Source organism: Balaenoptera borealis, assembly GCF_965194805.1.
Source record: "Balaenoptera borealis genome assembly, chromosome: 4".
Taxonomy (NCBI): Eukaryota; Metazoa; Chordata; class Mammalia; order Artiodactyla; family Balaenopteridae; genus Balaenoptera; species Balaenoptera borealis.
The window spans coordinates 31,990,308-32,002,561 of NC_138861.1; the positions used below are offsets into that span (position 1 = coordinate 31,990,308).

General features: G+C 42.4%; 1 protein-coding gene and 1 long non-coding RNA gene across 6 annotated transcripts in view; one reads left to right on the forward strand and one right to left on the reverse strand.

Moving 5' to 3' along the window:
* LOC309628181 overlaps positions 1 to 12,254 on the forward strand; it is a 461,146-nt gene that overhangs the window by 394,672 nt on the left and 54,220 nt on the right. The window lies entirely within an intron of this gene.
* The window catches only part of MAML3 (mastermind like transcriptional coactivator 3), a 614,427-nt gene that overhangs the window by 313,563 nt on the left and 288,610 nt on the right, over positions 1 to 12,254 (reverse strand). The window contains exon 1 of one of the 5 annotated variants that reach the window (XM_082390883.1): positions 5,086 to 5,247. The exons of the other annotated variants lie outside the window; for them this stretch is intronic. The gene's annotated coding sequence lies outside the window, so the exon portion shown is untranslated. Of the gene's footprint in view, positions 1 to 5,085; positions 5,248 to 12,254 lie in introns of those variants that run through there. 5 annotated transcript variants of the gene reach the window in all.

The window sequence follows — 12,254 nt, forward strand, 5'->3', positions numbered from 1 at the left end:
CCTTATAAAAAGGGAATCATAATACATGTTCTTTTTCCAGGGGGATGTCTTAAGAATAAATAAGACAAACAGGTAAAAATATTGGGTTGGCCCAAAAGGTCATTCGGGTTTTTCCGTAAGATGTTACAGAAAAACCCGAACGAACATATTGGCCAACCCAATACTTTTAGTTCTTGTGGGTAAGGCACTACCTAATCCCAAGATAGTTCTATAAGAAAAAAAAAAGATTGGTGTGTTCTCTGAAGTTGTTCTCTGAAGTTTCAATGAGGGCTATGGGCCCAAAATGTTTTAAAAGCAGAAAACTGTTTACACTGGAGATACTGTCAAAATACATTTCCTTCTGGTTAAGAAAAGGAGAGAGGGAGGACTAAAAGGGTGGAGTGGAAAGGAATTGTCATCAAAGCACTGTTAATATGAACTGAATTATATTACAATGACGATACTTCAACATGGGGAGTGAAAATTGTCCCATATTATTGTGGATTGACAATATGACAATCGTTCATTGAGAGTGGGTGACAGCTGTAGCATTAGAGCTCGGTGAACAACACAAGATGAATGAGTGTTACAAGTTCTTCCAGAATGGGCCCCTATTTCACAGGAGCTTGTATCAACCCAAAATAAATACATGCCAGTTTTTCACTATCTCAGCAAATTTAGCATCTCTTGACAAACCCCTGTGCTACCAGCGGCCTCAAAGTGCCAGTGGCATGTCCCTGCTTAGTGGATTTGCAACAGCTGTGAAATGTCAAGTCAAAATGCCACGAAAGATCTATACAGCACCTCAGCAAAAGAAAGGGCAAGAAATGGTAACATGCCTACGCCCGGACAAGTGTGAACTGACGTCGAGCTGTCTCCTGATTCACGGGAACACTGCTTCTGCACCTCTGTCTTGGCACCAGCTTAGTTCCACCACGCACGAGAGTCATTTGCGTGCCTCTTATTCACATAAAAGAACGAACACCAGGTATGCTACTTGAAATTAACACAGTCAGACGCCAGAGATATTTACATTACCTCCTTATACACTATACAAGTCATTCCTGCTTACTTAAGAAAAGAAAAGCAAGGGGAAAAGCACAAAAACCACTCATAATATTACCACAAAAAGATGAGCCCTGGTCACATTCACATTCTTCTTTCCAGTTATAATGCATTTTTATATTCGTATTTTTCTTTCCAGTTACATGCATTTTTAAAAAGCAGAATCCGCTCTTCGTTCTGTTCTAGTGCCTGCTTTTAAAAAATTTAGCAATCAATATATTGTGAACATTTTCCCAATCTCATTAAATATTCGTCTAAAATATAATTTGAATGGCGACACATGCTCCATTTTCTACATATACCAAAATTAACATAGTTAATCCGCTATCATTGGACATTAAGGCTGTTTCCAACTTTTTTACTATGAAATATAATGCAGCCAGTATGTAATATGTGTATACTCTCTAATCTCTTGGAATAAATTTATAAAAACTCGTACTGATTTTCTATGATCCTGACAACACTCTAAGTGAACCTGGGGGGCAGTCCTTGGATAGGTGTCTAGAGCATAATTTACCCATCATAAGAGCCTCTGAAGTATTGGTGAGAGTAGTTGAAGAGGTATAAACAATGGGCAAGTTCTTCACTTTATACTTCGAGAAAACAGAACCACTTATCCCTTAATTGCTGTGGCCAAGCCTTCTAGAGTCAAGCAAAGCAATCTGTCTTGGTGGGTGAGGGAAAGAAGACGGTATGTAAAGGGAAAGGAATTATGTGAATATGCTCTACACTTCCAAGCTCAATATTAAATAGAAACTTCCTCTAAAAGCCTCTGAGTGAATAATAAAATGTGGGAGTTATTTTATGCTATTTTCCGAATATTTCTAACTTGCTATCTTCCAGGCACACAGCAGAACTGCACTTCCTGGCCCTCCTGTGGTCAGACGGGATCGTGTGACCAGTTCTGATGAATAAACTGGGAGCAGAGTGCCAGGTACCATTTCTGGGCTGGAACATTAAATTGCTGACGTTAGACCCTCCCGAGAGCTCTCTTTCCTTCGGCTCAGCCACGGGTGTGAGATAGCGGCTAGTTTCATCAAGCATGGGTCCCTGAGTGATGACGATAAGCAGAGTCCCTCTTCCTCCCGGCCGACCCACAATAAACATGAGCAAGAATGAGAGTTTTGTTGCTTCAAACCACTAAGATTTGGGGGCTGTTTGTTACTGTATCATCACCTACCCTCTCTTGATGGATAAATATGATAATATTTCACGGACCTTTGCTGTCTCATGATCTGATTAAAATATTTACATGAAACTCCATCCTTCTCTACACATATAATTTGAAAACTTGAAGAGTTACAGACCTAATCTTTAAGGTCTCCTGGGCTTTATGATGTGATCATTCAGTGGGTATTTCCAGTGCCTTCTGGGTACCAGGCACTTGCGTTACATGCTTCGGGAAATATGGAGACACAGCTGCGGTCCCGAGAAGCTTAAAATAAAGTGGGGAGGGTACAGTTTCAGAATTTCTATAAAGGAGGAATTTAGGGTTAGCAATTGGGATGCAAAGGGCACTTGGGAGACTATCTTGAAGCTATGTTTGCATAGCAAGCGCAGTGGGTATGTAATTATATATTTATTTGAAGTGGCTTTGCAGGGAGGTTGATGGGGAATATTGTAGTGGCGAATGCCCTCCTCTGAGCTGCCCTTAGCACCACCAAGGATACAACAAATACAACTCAAAGCAGATTGTGGAGAGCTTCTAAAGAAAGAGGCTGTGGTGTTCAGAAGACTGGAAGATGCAGTCTGAGTGGGAGACACTGAGAGAAAACGTTCACCGAGGAAACCGTATCTGAGATGTGCTTTGGGGGGCCAGATTGCCACAGGGAGAGACTGGAGGAAGAGAAGCCATCTGGAAGGAAGGCCCAGTTTAAGCAAAGGCACAGAGGAGAGAAAACAGAGGACATATCTAGAAAGGTATCCAGGGCAGAGAAGTCAGAACTAATGTCTAGGAAGTTCGTTAGACAAGTGCAAATTTGGGGAGAGAGTGCTGAGGGGCTTAGAGGGATTTGTGCTTGAATAGCTGAGTCAGGGAATTCAGGGCAGCAGAGGTAGGCAGGATCCAGGGGTTTGAAGGAAGAGAATGATCAACTCATTCTCTTCCTTCAGCAGGCAGAGCTGGTCCTGGCAGGTTGACGTGGCTGAAGCATGGCGCCTGTGTCTGAACAATGAAGGTGATAAAACCGAGAGGGCTGCAACCCAGTGAAGAAGGTACCAAGGTGGACCTGGCTTGCACTGTGTTTCCAGCTCAAAACTTTCAGCACAGGACTGAACATAAAATAGGCGAGTGGTAAATGAATAACTGCTAACGGTACTAACTCACTGACCGACTGAGGGGCAAGGCAGTTCTACAGGGCGAGCTGGCCAGTCCCCCCCACTCCTTTTCACTTCTTTGCCCACTTTCGGAGTTTTATGTTGTCATTGTGTCTCCCTTCCAAAAATGGGCACAGCAGAAGATGAAGGTATCACTCAGATCTGAGCAGTGGCCTACCTGTAAATCGTTCTGATTTAACCTGGAAGAGACTGAAAGTGAGTGAAATGATGTCTGTAGATTATCTAAGAATTGTAGCTTTAAATGGTATATGTGAGAACTATACTGCCTAGTTTTTACCTCATGATAATAAGAGAAAGATAAACTCTTAAAAAGAAAAACATTCCAGGTACTCAGCATCTGCGAAGGTTTTTCACTGGTAATTCCCTTTTGGTTAATCTGATCCCCCATGCTTCCCTTTATGAAACCATTTTAGCTTTGGTTCAAAAAAAGAAAGAAAGAAAGAAAGAAAGAAAGACAAAAATTAGTCTAAAGGCTGGAAAACAGCAGGTGGAGTGGGAGAATATGATCACTTTTCTGTATGATACTGAGTGAGTAGACTGGACTTCTGGCCCAGGAGTACGATAGTATTTCAAGTATGAAAGGAACATTTCTTGAGGGAAACGGACAGTTTAACCACGAGTAGCGTCCTTTTGATATCCCACCAAAACACAGCAAATCCAAGAATAGGTTACAGGAAACCACAACTCTCTTGACTGAGAAATAAACACAGGTTATTTTTTCCAAAGGCACATGAGCGCCCAAATAATAAGCCACCTCCAAAAGGTCAGAAGAAATTTATTGGGAATCTATTAGACACAGAACCAAAGAAAGCCTCCCTGTAATTGGACTTCACCTGGTTGCAAACGCAGTGGATGTCTCTGCTACTTTTATGGCCAAAGATAGCAAACATTTTCCGTGGAGAACTTAAGTGGAATGTTTTGTTCTAAGGTCAGATCTACAAAGCCGTAATCACCCAGGTAACTTGGGTCTGATGCTGCCCAAAATATCCCGCTAATTATAGGAGAAAGGTCATTTTCTCTGTATAATCGCAACTATACCACTGGCTGTCTACACTGGCACTTATCCAGTTAAGAACCGCCTTTCATTTCACTTCGTGCTTGCACAGACCTTGCCAAAGACAATGACATTCTTAACAGGGGATTTTTTTTTTTTTAATTGCCTTTATAAATATTCCTCCTCTCTTGCTCGTTCCCTAGGATAACCTGATGACTTCCTCCACAGGACAAGATACAAAATATCTTCCGCTAACTTGTACATTCAAGGAAAGGCTTTCTGGACTGGGAGAATACTGTGAGACAGAAAGGAAATGGAGAGGTGAAGAGGAAGAATTAACAGAGGGTGCCAAGATCTGCAAAACTGGGGGGATGAAAAGATTCGTAGCTATGGAGAGAGAAGGAGAAAGAGAGAGAGAGAGAAGAAAGCAAAGCAGATGTTTAGATCGACAGACGTCTTATTCAGAGCAGTTTGAGCAGTTTGGGGGCAGAAAGCAGCACATCTGCCCGCCTATGACTGCTCAAGAGAAGCGCCCATTCCTTTTCTTCACAAAGAAAAAATGGCATTTATCTCAAGTACAGCGAGGCATACGAGGCTTCACCTCCCCCACCCTCTTTCTTCGCTCTTCCTCCTGCCGGCTCCCTCCCCGCCTCCCCTTCCTGTTGGAAAAGAAAAGGTGGGAGGGGAGAGGGAGGGGGAGGAGGACCCACCGGCCACAGACAACGCGGTGGGAGTCTCTTTTCTTCGGCTTTTACCAGCCTATGGGGGTCAGGATGCGATTGGTTCAGCTTTATGTGTGATCTGGTGCCTCTCACTTAGCAACAGCGAGCAGGGAAGGCAGGAAGCGACGCCACCTGGCTCTGGCGAGGGTGCGGATGGCTTAAAACGCGCCACTCGCTCCGAGGGAGACAGAAGCGGGGCGGGGCGGGGCGGGGCGGGGCCGGGGTTGCCCGGGGGGGGGGGCGGGGGCGGGGGGCAGTCTGAGCTTCACGTATTGTACCGCCGAGAGCAGGGCTGAATCAGGGTGTTAACTACAGCCAAACCAGCAGGCTAGGGGAGGAAGAGCGGAGACTGGACAGGAGCTATTTTTAATGAGTATCTGGGTATAAACCATATACAGAAAGCCTTCATGTATTTTTTTTGTTTGTTTAAAGGACAGACGACCCCGTGCTGCCTGGGTGGTGCGTGGGGAGAGAGATGGGTTCTCTAGGCAAAAAAAAAATAAGAGAGAAGAGGAATCTGAAACTGTCCAGTGGGTTTACTCCGTTTTATTTTGTTTTCAAACCAGGGTGCTACTAGAAAAGGAAAAGTAAAATTGGGTGTACTTGAAAAAGCAGTTGGCTGTGTAATCCCAGGATAGGATTTCTTTTTTTTTTTTTTATGTTAGTCAACACAGTAGCTGTTTCTAAATCCTAAGTTCCATTTTAGCGTTTGAGAATTAACTTTCTGGAGTAGAAAGTGGCAAAAGAGAAGTACATCTCTGCGAGAGAGAGATTTTTTAATTTCTGAGAAGGATGCCGACAGAAGTTCTGATAGCTCACACCGCCTGAATATAACAGGGCCCAGGGCCAATAACAACAAGGAAATGTATTCCGCTAGTCCATCTTCTTTCATTTCTCTTAATAGAATTTTCCCTTCCCCTCCATCCCAGGTCCCCCACCAGACTTGAGAAGGATTATCTCACCTATTTACCCACCTCAACTCAACCCACCCCATCACATCAAACAGCCTAGTCTCAGACTCTAAACTATAGATGGGAGAGTATCTTTCTTCCCTTCTTAGAGAAAAAGGGTGCCTTTCAGCGTGGACTGGAGCCTTTCATTGGTATCAACTGGGGCCCTAGAGACAAAGACAGGCAGCCCGGAGGGCACAGATGGACCTCTATCTGCCCAAATAAATCAGACCCAATTAACCCCTTCAACGCTGAGCAGTAAAAGCCACTGACTACAGTGACACCTACTGCTCGGGGCGCAGCTATACAATCTGGTATCATCTACCAGGTTCTCAAATTTGCTCCACTGGTGTGGGCTCCACTGAATACATTTCTCTCTACTAACAGCTGAGTGAGGACACTTTTAGCCTCTGACTGTTGGGCCAGCCTCATCACCTGTAACTCAGGACCTCCTCAGGGGCCAGGGGTCCTGGGGTACATGGGGTACAAAAACTCCCATGTATTGAATATAAACTGACTCCGTCTGGCAGTGATTCTACACACAAGGGAGAGAAAACATAGTTTCGTAAGAGCCCACACCCCGTTCAGAATCACTACTAAGGTGAAATCACTTTTATCAACAATCCTCTTTGACACCTGATTAAATTATCCTGATTTAATTATCCTGATTAAACTTCCACGGAAGTTTCCAGTATCCACAGAATGGTACTCTGCAGGGAAAAATATGACAGTGAAGGGCTAGTACAATGGAGATATTTAGAAACTCCACTTCCATAGTTTATATAACAGCATGTTAATCAATCCACATTTCTTTTACTCTATGTGTTTAGTCAGATCCCAGAAATTCCCTCCCGTTGAAAAAAGAAAATCCATGTCATTATGAAAGTTAAAGTTATACTTTTCTGAAAGCATAGCAAAAATGCCATGTTAATGACAAAAATATCCACAAGTCTTAGAATAAGGACAAGAAACAATGTCGCTAACAGAATCCATGATTTCTCCCAAAATAGGCACTAAATTTAAAGCCATATTAAAGGTGCCAGGATGATAAAAGTAATGGGTCAGGAGGTAGAGCTTGATTCATTTGTGGCAAAAAATATCTAATGAGTCTTCACCAAGATAGGTACACACTGAACAGAACACTAGCAATGCTGAAAATTCAAACGTCCCTCATCTTTAAGGATGCTCAAAAGTGGTTGCAAATATTCTGCTTTTTATTCCCAACTTCCCACTTGGAATGTTAAGTTGTGATACTCTCATTTCCCAACTGGGAAACAGAGAAGTCTTGCAGCTTACCCAAGGTCACAGAGCGAGCCAGTGGAGGTGCTGAAATCAGAACAGGCATCCTGATTTCAAGCTCAGGGCCTAGCCTTTGGGCCACTAGAACCAGGCCATTCTCTGAATCACAGTGAGGTCTCCCTCATACACTTATGGATACCTCATCCCTGTGTGTTAAATTTCTGCTACTGTCTCGGAGTTGAGATGTCGTTCTATTTACATTCTCCTTAACATTTCTTATTTTGTGATGTCATTTATCAGGTGCTTTCACCAAATGGGTTAAGGTTGAGTAAAACCTACAAAAAAACCCAGAAATGGTTCACACATATGCCAAGTGAAAGGCTAAATTTACCCACCTCTAACTACCTAACTGTCTAGCATTTTAACATTAAAATGAGTATTAAGTGAGGATACTCTGAAAAGTAGTTGTAGGGACGCACCACTAAGATACAATCCACAAGGTGGAGCTGCTATGGGGCATCCGGCTACATGGTCTAATTATAGCACAACAAGGAAACTTTCATTCTTTTTCACAGAAGTTCACACCGACAGAACATACCTGGAACACAAACCCATATTGTGTGTGCGCAGTAAAGCTCTACCTACAACTATGCCACAAATCACACAACCCTATGTGCAGAAATCTGGTCAGTGGGGTGAGGGTGGTAGAAGTGGCATCCACAAATGCCCCTCAAAAATCTCACATACTTTTCTATAACGAGAGGCTCCTTCCCTCAAAATATTCTTAAACTTAAAACTATTTCCCCATGATAGGGAAGTAAATGGTGGTCCATCTGTCCCCATGATTCTTTTCCAGACGCTGTTTTAACACGAACCCAAACATCCAGCATTAACCTAACGGACATCACTTACGAGTTGCATACGAATAGCTATAAACAGGCACCGAGAACTCCCCTCATTCAAAATGTGAAAGTTGTATCTTTTCAAATCAATCGTACAAGATGCAATCGCACAGTTTTGAGGGGTTACACATTCTTCAGACGGTAACGTGAGCTGTCGGCACCAACAACCAGTGCCCCTGGTTAGAGTTGGATGGACCGCTTCCAAGTCAGCAAGTCTGATGCTTGCCTCTCCAAAAAGTCCCCTTCAACAACATTCTTCACGTCTTCCACAGCACTAACCTGGAGGCGGGGGCACCTTTGACTGCTCCCCACCTCGTCTCCTTCAGTGACTTGCCCCTTGGACTATTCTTCTGGAACATCTCACATCTGGCTCCCATTCCCATCTGAATTCAGGTAACCCAGGTTGGGAGCACATCACTTTACACCTGTATCACTGCAGGGACCACACTCCCGGATCCTGGATCCTTGGGTTTCTCCTCTGGGCCATGTAGCTTCGAGACACTGTCTGCCCTTTGCCCTCACAACCAACAGTGGTTCTTATTTATTTAACTGTTTCAGATCTAAAGAGATTTGCTGTAAATGGCTCCTACATTTCCACTTTTATAAACAAAATAGAACACCATAAACATGCATGTGTGTGTATATCTATAAAAAATTTTTTGAAAGCATAGACCAGGGCCAACAAAGGGCCACTTAGTAAACAGTTTAGGTTTGGCGGACCAAAAGGCAAAATCGAGGCTCTTATGTAGATACATGACGAGAGAGAAAAATTCCCACAAACTTCTTATTGACAAAATTCAATACTTTATTGGTGGACACAGTTGAATTTCATACAATTTTCACATCTCATGAAATATCCTTCTTGTGAATGCTTTTCAACCGTTTAAATATGTAAAAATCATTCTTAGCCTGTGGGCCACCCAAAAACAGGTGGGGTGGGGACATTTTGGCTCACGGGCCATAGTTTCGCAGGTCCTAGAATATACACCAAGTGGTGAAAACTGTGGTCAGGTTGAGGGAATGGGCAGGAGAGCAAAGAGATAAGTCCTTTTTTTCGCTTTTTAATTAAGACATTTCTGTATTATTTACCTTTTCATTACAGGCATGGATTATTTTACTTTTATGATTTGAAAAACAGTCATGGAAGACGTGATGTGATTGATTAATTAAAGGCTTCTTCAGAACTTTCAAATTCCTCCATATCCTTCTTATTTAACTTAATTTCCATTACTATTCTCTGTGTCTCTTCATTATTTGCCTAAAACCCTATGCACCCCTCTTGTTTTCACACCTTTGCTGCCTGGGAACATCATACTTGTATTTCAAGGCTTACTTCCTGTCTTAACTTCCTTAAGACTCCCATACCCAAGAGAGTAAAGGGAAGGCTTCAGTTCTCCGATCATCACTTGTCAGTTAATTTAGTGTGTGTTTGTCTTGAGTTCCCCACAGGCAGGGACCACCTTGGAACCTTCGGCAGCACCAACCAGTAAGAAATCTCCACTTAGGTGTTCGACAAACACTTGACAGTTTTTGGTCACCTTATGCTAAAATACAATTGTAGAATAGCTAATAAATAGTCTAGGATCCATGGATGGAAGTTAGAAGGATAGAAATGTTGGCTTGATATATGAAAATATTATTTTCTAACTTTCAAAACTGTCCAACAATGAAATACGCTGCCTCTTGAAATAACACATTTCCTGACACTAAAAAGTATTCAAAACACAAGTGGATGACCATCTGTCAGGGATTCTATGGAAGGAATTCCTGTATTATTTAGGTCAGACCACATGGGCTCTCAAGTCCCTTCTCACTCAAGAATTTGTTATTCTTATCGATACTCTGCCCCTACCCCAAATATCTCATTTATTGTTAAAATTAAGTGATTTGAAGTAACAGGGGTGACACATTCACAACTCAGATCATCAAAAACTTTACTTTGCCATTTGTTGCAATTCTGTGGGTATGACAGGACAGTATTAATCGGCTTGTTCTAGGCAAGCTTAGTATATTTTTGATAAACCACCAATACTGACGTGAAAGATCCCAGAGCCGTGAGAATTTTTGCCTCTTGTTTAGACAGCTCCCTGGGGATGGTTTTCTTATTGTTTTTGTTTATCCATTTGTTTGTTGATTCTTTTTTTTTAAAGGTTGTTGGGTTGCTGTCACAATCAGTTGTCTGAATGACAATATGTAAATCATAACTACACCTATATTTTGCTTATCTTGCATCCAGCTTTCTTAGAGCCTTTAGAACTCTGGGAAAACCTCAGGTTCAAAAGGAACTTAGACACACATACCCCACAACCTCTTTGGAGGTAAAAAATATAACCTCTGAGCACTCCGAGACATGTAAACAAAGTTCCAAAATTACATGTCATGGGTTTTTTCATCATGTTGCTACTGAATACCCACCCTGGCCCAGGCAGTACGCTGAGTACCTGGGACAGACCCTAACTCGAGGACTTATACTGTCACCTAGAAGGGCCAGTCAGTTGTAAAAAAGGAAAGAAATACATCGACTGGCTTTCAGTGTCTATCAGAGACCAACCTTTTTATTGAAGAGCCTACAAATGGAGAGCTGGTGACAGGAGAGATAACAGGGGGGAAAGAAAGGCATAAAGGAGGAAAAAAAGGAGAAGAATGAGAATCAGTTGCAGCAACAAGGCCACGTGGCATTAGAAGTAAGGAGACGCTGACAGAGAGGAAACGGGGCCCCAGACGCTATTTGGAGCTTAATACTGAACCTTCCGGAAATCACCGGGGCACCTACTCCAGGTGTCCACAGCCTCCAATGCCACATGGTGCCTTCACTTTAGCAAACTAAGCGGTGTTCATAATCAGGAATCACTTCTCTATACTTGCGTGTCCCAAGGACTCTCTAAGGGTGTCCTGACATAAGTTCTAAAAAGCCTGGAACACACAGTACACCTTCAGCTGATGTTGGTTTTCTTTTCAAAGTCTCCTTGGGTCATTAAGAAAAGATTCAATCATGTTCTGGCCGTAAAAACAAATCAGGGAGTAATATTAAGAGCTTCTAATTATTGAGTGCTGCCTGTGTGCAGGCACTAAGCTAAGCGCTTTAAATGGATTTTCCCAGCAGCCCTATTACATAAGACCCATTTTTTGGACGTAGAAACTGAGGATTAGAGAAGTTAGAAACTTGCCCATCATCATAAGGCTAGTAAGTAACAGAGCCAGTACTTAAACCCAAGTGATCTAACTCCAAATCTAGAACTCTTAAGCACAGAGCTAGAACGCAGTAAAATGCCTAAAATACCACACTGACTTGCCTTTTCAAATTCAGAGGCCTTCTCATCTTCAGGCCATGCAGGAGCTGTTTAATGTTTGAACATCACAGAATGAGACGGTAACAGTTTACTCGTTAATAAAAGTTTAAAAGTTCTTCTCTTTAAAAAAGAAACCACAATTAATAAAAACTATATCCTAGGAATCCAAAACAAAATTTGCCCCAAAAGACTGATCCAGACTCCAGGGACTATTTGCCAGAAGCTATTTTTTTTCTGAAATTATGGGAAGAGGAAAAATCAATTTATTGGCATTAAAACAAGAAGTCTAGGGAATTCCCTGGCGGTCCAGCGGTTAGGACTCCGCGCTCTCACTGCTGAGGGCCCAGGTTCAATCCCTGGTCAGGGAACTAAGATTCCACAGGCCGCATGGCGCGGCCAAAAAAAAAAACCCAAAAAGTCTAAGGAACAGCCTCTTGGTCAGCGAAAGAATGTTCTAAGGTGATGGCTAAGATAACACTTTATCTGGCTTTAAAAAAAATATGGCATTCCACATAGTTGAATTATCCAGAGAGCGAAGTTTAGTCATTGAAGTAAAAAGCTATTTTGATGGAAATCTTTCTAAAACATGACATATTTATATTCATATATTCTTAAACAGAAACCATTTTCTCGATGATTTATTACAGGATCATTATTATGAATATTATTAGTAATAATAGGCTGCTACTCAATTACTTCTGAGGGGGGTTGTTAAACCCAGTAGAGCTCTTTGCCCCTGCGTTACATGACCTCACGACAGATGACCCCAAACTGCC